Genomic DNA, 7901 nt, shown 5'->3' on the forward strand with positions numbered 1-7901 from the left:
TTACCTCACAGGAAGGAAAAGGTAGTACAGACCAGAACTGCCATCTAGGGCATAGTTTGCTGAGCTTGGTGGCTGATAAGAGAAAATCTTACTTAGACACAATACACTTCTTAAATGAATCTCCTGCCATTACATGTAGTACCCTACAAAACAGAACCTTGGAATGGATCATACTCTAGATCCAACTATTATGAAAATAAATAAATTAAAAGTAGAGAAATATAGTAAGAGATGAGATGGGGATGTTGTCAGCAATATAACAACTGCAAAGAAATTATTCACAGTAAATGGCAAAGTTTCTTCAGCAAATAAAATAAAGAAAATAAAGTCAGAGTGATAAAACTTAAATACAGCTGGGCAGTGGTGGTGTACACCTTTAATCCCAGCACTTGGGAGGCAGAGGCAGGCGGATTTCTGACTTCAAGGCCAGCCTAGTCTACAGAGTGAGTTCCAGGACAGCCAGGGCTACACAGAGAAACCCTGTCTCGAAAAACAAAAACAAAAACAAAACAAAACAAAAAACACCTTAAATACACTTTAGAAACACCTTAAAAACAAACAATTGTGAATTTTCTAACTCTAACAAAATGCATTCTTTGCAAAACAACTAAATAGAATGTACATATCAGCACTAGTTATACTAGCCAAAGTGTGTAAACATGGAAATAAACCAACATCCACCAATAGATCAATAAATAACATGTATAAGGTCCACAGTATTGTTACAATACTATTCAGCTACAAATACAATGAAGTACTTATGTGTAGCAGCAGTTTCTGCTAAGTTTGAAACATTCTATCTTGAGGAAAGAGTCTTAAGGCAAAAGGTAAACAATTCAAAACAGCCTTCAGAAAGTCCTTGAAACTGGCCATATTGATAAAGTACATTGAAACTCTGTGGTGATAATGGTTAGTACTTTATCTCTGTGGTTTTCCTCACAAATAATAACTCCAGCTTAATCATGAGAAAACCATCAAAGCCCAAGAGTGGGAAACCATAAAATACCTGGCCAGCTTCTTTATTTAGACTGACATGGTCATCAAAATCAGGAAACACTGCCTCACTCAAAGGACCTAAAGAAATGCAACAACTAGATGTAGTATGAGATGCTAGATAAGATTTAAGACAAGAAGGACAATACATAAAAATATGAAATACGAAGGAAGTATAGACTTTAGCCAAAAGTCATGTACTGATACAGGTTTACTGATTCTAGTATGTGTGCCATATTAAAATAAAATAAATGAAAGTGAGAAATAAATGGAAATTCTGCTAGCTTTTAGATTTCTCTGTAAACCTAAAACTAAAATAATACTAAAAGTATTAATGACGACACTTGTAGGATTTTTAAATATAAGAACTAAGGGGGTATATTATAGTAATTGAATTCATTTTGAGTGAAAATATGACTCAAAACATAAACACGGGATAATACAAACAGTGAGACAACCAGGTACAGGAGTGACAATATGCAAACCAAACAGCAACTACATTCAAGAATAGTAAAATAATGCTCATTTCCAACAAAACTGTCATCAAGGAAACGTCCAATGTAGTGCCATGTTTTAATAGAAAGATCAGCAGAAGCGTGAGCTTACTCGGTGGAAACACATGTGTAAGCCGTTCTCCAACTTCCACACACACCTGTATGTGCATACATGCACACACACTGACATGTATGTAAAATTCAAGATAGCAATGATAGTACTTTTTAAAGGAATACATCATTAAAATAGTGAGATTCAAAGAAAAAATCTATATATAAAGAAATCTCCACCTTTCAGAAATGTTAAATATATAAGGTTAAACAATACTGGGTTATAAAAATCTATGTGCACCAAAGCCCGCAGTGCCCAAAATAAGATCCTACATATACTAGGCACAAGTTTGTTAAATAAAAACTTCTGGATTTCACATTTTAAGGCCTATAAACTGGATCTTTAACTAGCTAGATGTTTATGTAAATTATGGTACCTTCCGTCACTAAGACACTTTAAGGGAAAAAAAGCTTTATTATGGTTCACAGTTTCAGGCTTTCAGAGGGTTTCTTCCATGGCTGCTTGACACCATGCTCTTGGATAGCCAGAATGTGGTGTATAGTATGCAAAGACAGAAAGGAGGAGACAGGGACTAGGTACAATCTTCAAAAGCACCTCCGGTGACACGCTTTTTGCAGGTAGACCCTATCCCCCAAAAGAGCATCAAAAGTAAGTGATATTTAACTCTTGAGACTGGACTGTGAGGTCATTTCAATATTCAAACTATAAGAGAGTCAGTTAAGATCATGGGTGGCCAAGTCAGGCTGCCCAACCTCAAATCTGAGTCATGATATTTGATAGTTGTGTGACCTTGAGTAGATTACATATTTTCAGTATAGTCATTTGTAAAACAGAGTAATAGTTACTGCCTTGAATAAAGCAGTCAGGAGACTTAAATCATGTAATACATTTAACATGGTACCTAGACCTGGTACATTTTCCAAAATACTATCTACTATGGGGGGGGGGAACCATAGAATATAATTTTAAATTATTTTAAAATATGACACTGTATTCTGTACTTTGATATTAATTATATAAAAATAAGGAATAGGAAAGTAAAAGTTAAATGTTACAAACTTACAATGGTGGCATGATAGTGATAATTTTAATTTCTATTGTACATTATTTTAATATAATGCCATTTATGCAGGGCCAACCAACTATAAATAATCTCATACTAAAATTATAGGTTATTAATAAATGTTTTATTAGTTAATGGTTTCTGATTAAATTTATAGCATCTGCTGAAAATCATCTCCCTTTTTATATTATTATTCTTTTATTTGAATGAGTACATAGAAAGTGCAATGTTTTACATGTACACATCTGGGCAAAGTTTGGGGGAGTACATGTGTACATGTACATATGTGTACATCTGGCAATCACAAGTTGCTGTTGGATGTCTTCTTCAACCAGCTCTCCACCTTACTTATAGAGACAGGGTCTCTCCCTTGACCCCAGAGCTTTCTGATTTGGCCACTTTAGCTAGCCATCTTGCCCCAGGGATCTCCTGTCTTTGCTGTTTCTTGTTTGTTTGTTTGTTGTTGTTTTCAGCATATAACATTGTTCTCCAACCTGTATTCCTCAAGCAATAATATCTTGAATATATATTTCTGTCCGTATACAAACGTGGCTTTACCTAATTCTTCTCAGCTATACAGTATTCCATTCCACTGCAGCAAACGCAGCCTTACACTCTTTATAGCATGCACCCAAAACCTTTTCCCTCTTTTTGCCAGCTCCACATTCTCTTAATGTGACCCTACTTCTAATCTAGATGAAAATGCAGTTCTTTTTCTATAAATTAGACTTCTTTACAATTCCATTTCTCCTTTTCACTTTTCCTCTGTCACGAGTGTAGTGGTGAACAGTTAAACTGTTTGATGCTTTCGGTGGGTTGTGCAATGCACTGCACTCACCCAAGAGCTCTCTGGATTCACGAATGAAAGACACACACATGCCAGCTAATTTTGTTTTGACCAGCTCAATGGCTGAACTCTTCTAAACATCCCCATGGCTAGCACACACTCTCCCCAAGTAATCCTGAATTAATATTTGCTAACTCCATATTTCATCTCTGCTACCCCAAACCCAATCAGGGGAATAGCCCCTAGGGCCACTTTCCCAGAACCTTATGTATCAGTGGGCCTTTAAGTCTGTTCTTTCTCCCCGGTCACAGATTCCTTCTTCCTCCTCTCTCTACCTTGGTCCTTGCCCAAGAAATCCAAAAGTCCTGCCTCTGTCTCCCTGCCAGCCTTTGGCTGTATTGTAATTCTTTATTACCAATCTAAGCCAGCTGTGGACAGGGACCCTCAGGATCTGGAAACACAGCTTTTGGGAGCCAAATTAAGACAAAGCACCAGAACCAATTCCCAACAACAAGCACCAGGTTGCTTGAAACTGCCATTTTTATAGATAAATTGACCAACCAACAACTGCATATGGTTCAACCTAAAAGATCATTATAGACATAAAATTTCTCCCTCTTTTTGAGTGACTGAAAAAGACTACTGTAGAAGCTTGTGTTTTAACACCTGCTCAGGCCAACAAGTGCTTATAAGCACTCACAATATAATATGCATTTTACAAGAGATACAATGTCACCTTTGTCCTCAAGTTTATAAACCTGCTAGACAAATAAGATGCAAGACCACTGTAATTACAAAGAACAGAATTACATGTAAACTGACCTTTTATAGGTTTAATAAAGCTACAGAGGTGTTGCCATGATATAAATGTTTTTTTATTCCAATTTAATGTGAAACCAAATTCCCATACTTATAGCCCTGAGAATCATGAGAATAACATGAACTGAAAGGCTGTGCTCAAACCTTCACATGTTGTTGTTCAGTTCTGTTTCTGTGTTTTAACATGAAATCTTATGTAGCCCAGGGTGACCTCAAACTTGCTATGTAGCTAAGAAAAGCATTGAATTACTGATCCTTCTCTTTCCAATCAAAAAATTATAGATATGAGCCAGCATGCCTGGCATTACATTCTAAAGAATTCTAAAACCCTGAAGAGACACTTCAGGTCAGTGTTGTCTAATAGAAATATAGTCAAAGTAACATATGTATACTTTTAAATGTCTAGGACTTACACACAAACCAAACAGAAAAAGTTAAAAGTTAACATACTTAACCCAAGATATTTAATATTTAAATATGTGACACATTTTTAATTTTACATTTTCAAATCAAGTATCTGAAATTCGGGCCTAGGGACTGAGTAGATGAAGCAGAAGGAAATAAAATCCCAAAACCATAAAGGAAGTATTTCAGATTTGTTGTTATCATTATGATTAGTAGTCTTAAGTTCAAATAGGCATGTCATAAGTGATAAATACTTGCAAATAAATAATGCTTGCTATATTACATAACATACTTTTGGGAATTCTGCAATTATTCACTTTTTAATTTAGCTATAAAGTACAGTATTTTACATGTACAAATTCAAATGTTATGTATTACAATTATACTTTAAAAAATCACACACATACTGCTTATGTATCAAATTAACTTACTTTGTGCATACCTAAAATAAAGCTTCTCCATAAGGTGGACTGTAACATAACTTGATCAATTAGAAATTAAATTTAAACAAAATCACAGAATAGCCCTAAAAACAAGACATGCAGATATCTAAAAGCTATACGATGCTGCTAAGAAGACACCAACGGTGAGTTAAACAAGCCTAAGGATGTGTTATATACAAAAGCAAGGACTCAGCAGCTCTCCCAAGTGCTCTCTGGCTTAACACAAATCAAGTTACAACCTGTACTGGAATTGTTACAAGACAAGATAACTAATATTCAGATGGAAAGATATATGAAATAGAAAAGACAATTTTTAAAATAAAAACAAAGCTGGATATTCAGACTACTTGATTATAAATATTACCTTGATACAGAAACCAAAACAATGTGGGATTAGCAAAAGGAGACCAACAAATGAGATCAAGTAGAAAACCCAGAAACAAACCCACATAATTATGGTAAGCTGATTTTTGACATAGGAGCAAATGCAAGTCAATAGAGAAAAAACAGTATTTTCAATCAATTGTGCTGAAAAACTAGACATCTCTAAGCGAAGCAAAACAAAAACCACCTGATTTAATATAAATAAAAATTACCTCATCCTATGCTAAATGTCAAATGTAAAACTAAATTGGAAAAAAATTTTTGTAAACTCAAATTATGCAGAGATATACTAAAATAAGTTTCACTTTTTAAAAAAACTAATAAACTGTGCCCAATGATATCTAAAACTTGTTCTGAAAAATAGACTATAAAATAGTAAACAAGAAACTGAATGAATACATTTGCAAATCAATAGTCAAAGAAAAGTATACAGGGAATGTATAATGACTCTGGCCGGGTGTAGTGGCACATGACTTTAAATTCAGCACTCAGGAGGCAAAGGCAGGCAAAGCTCTGGAAACTCTGGGTTTAGTGAGATCATGTCTCAAGAGATAAAGGTGGACTTCTGTCATGGTGTCCATTTGCTGCAACGAGAAGCTTCTTGTGTGTAGAGCAAGTAATACTTTTAGGTATAAAGAAATGTTAGAATGAAGTTAAAAATAATGTTGGTCTAGTAAAGTAGTAGTAGTAGGCTCTCCAGTGCCCATGACTTCGCTATCCCAGGGTAGTTGACTATGTTTCTAATACCAGGCATGATTTCCTTCATGTTAACTGGGCCATAATCCAATTAAGCAGCTGTTGTTTACCACCCAGATAGGAGTGCTCCTGCTGCGTCTTTAAGGATGTCCTACCAGGCTGGCTACTGTTGTGAATCATAAGCATCACACCTAGACAGGACTCCCCTCCCTTGGCAACTTAAATAGTACCTCCTGGTACTATGAAATTAGTCTTCACAAAAGAGGTTTTCAAGTTAGTTATAGTTTGAATCTCCCAAAGTCTTCTGTCCAAAGTGTGTGGTGTCTTCAACAACAGGGACGTACTGCCAATCTTTGAAAGGCAACCAAGGGAAACAGCATAGCCTATTCTGTTTTGAGATTTATCTAGACTACTCTAACCAACATCTTGAACAGAGGTTTCTCATGCCTAATACTTAGGCTTTTGTAATAGAGTTTATGGCTTTTGCAGGGAACACTGTCAGGCCAAGTAGCATAATTTCATTTAAGATACACATACACTCCCCCCCACATATAATACATACATGCACTATCACACACACACACATATATACACATACATATATACAAAATCACTCATAGAGATACACAGACATACACACAAATACACACACAGATAAACACATATATACATATACACACAAACAGAGAGGAAGAGAAAATTTTATGTATTAGATAGACACGTAAACAAATATTCAACTGATCATAAGGAACCTAGTCTCAACAGATACCACAATTCCTTCACCTTTGGCTCAGGGAGTATCACAAAAAAAGGGGAGCAGAAAGCTGTAAGAACCAGAAGACCAAAAAGTCTGCTGTTTGAGACTGTCTCACAGAAACGACAGGGAAACTATATCCATGATACTTCAACAACATGGTTGCTTAAGCATGCCTGAACAATAACAATACCAACAGACATGCTAAAACTGAAGGGGGAAATATCACAGGGTCACACTCCTAGACAACAAATTACAGGCAACTAATGAGTGCTGAGAGAAGGAGAATTAGTCCTCTCAGAATGATTCTCTTAATTAGCTATCCAATACAAAGTGGTCATCCCTGATAGCATACACACAAACAGTATCAAACAACCTCAGCAGGTTGTATATACATGGGGGGGGGGGGAGAGAGAAAGAAACAGAGACAGAGACAGACAGAATGAGAGGAAGGCATGGGAAGGGGTGGAGGGGAAAGGAAAATGATCTAATTATATTTTTAAAGATTTTTTAAGGTGGAAAAAGGTATTGAAGAAGACATCCCAACATCAACCTCACACACAATCATATAGGTGAACACATCTGCATACACATACACACATACTTGTGTACACACTACACACATTAATCTACATAGCACACACACACAATGAAATTTTTATCTTTATTTATTTATTTTGGCTTTTCAAGACAAGGTTTCTCTGTGTAGCCTTGGCTGTCTTGGAACTCATTCTGTAGACCAGGCTGGGCCTGAACTCTGCCTGCTTCTGCTTTTCAAGTGCTGGAATTAAAGACAGGTACCATCACCACTCCACTCACAGAGAAAAATTTAAAGGACAATTAGTGTAGGAAAATATACTCAACATCATGAGTTGTTTGGGAATGGAGACCCCACGATGTATCTATTACAATGACTAGAACAAAGCTGAGGATATCAACTCTCTGTGAGGCCACTAAGCAACTAGAACTCTCCAATGCTGCAGGTTAAAC

The sequence above is a fragment of the Grammomys surdaster genome, unplaced genomic scaffold (genome assembly GCF_004785775.1).
Source record: "Grammomys surdaster isolate TR1022 unplaced genomic scaffold, NIH_TR_1.0 241, whole genome shotgun sequence".
In the NCBI taxonomy this organism is placed as follows: domain Eukaryota; kingdom Metazoa; phylum Chordata; class Mammalia; order Rodentia; family Muridae; genus Grammomys; species Grammomys surdaster.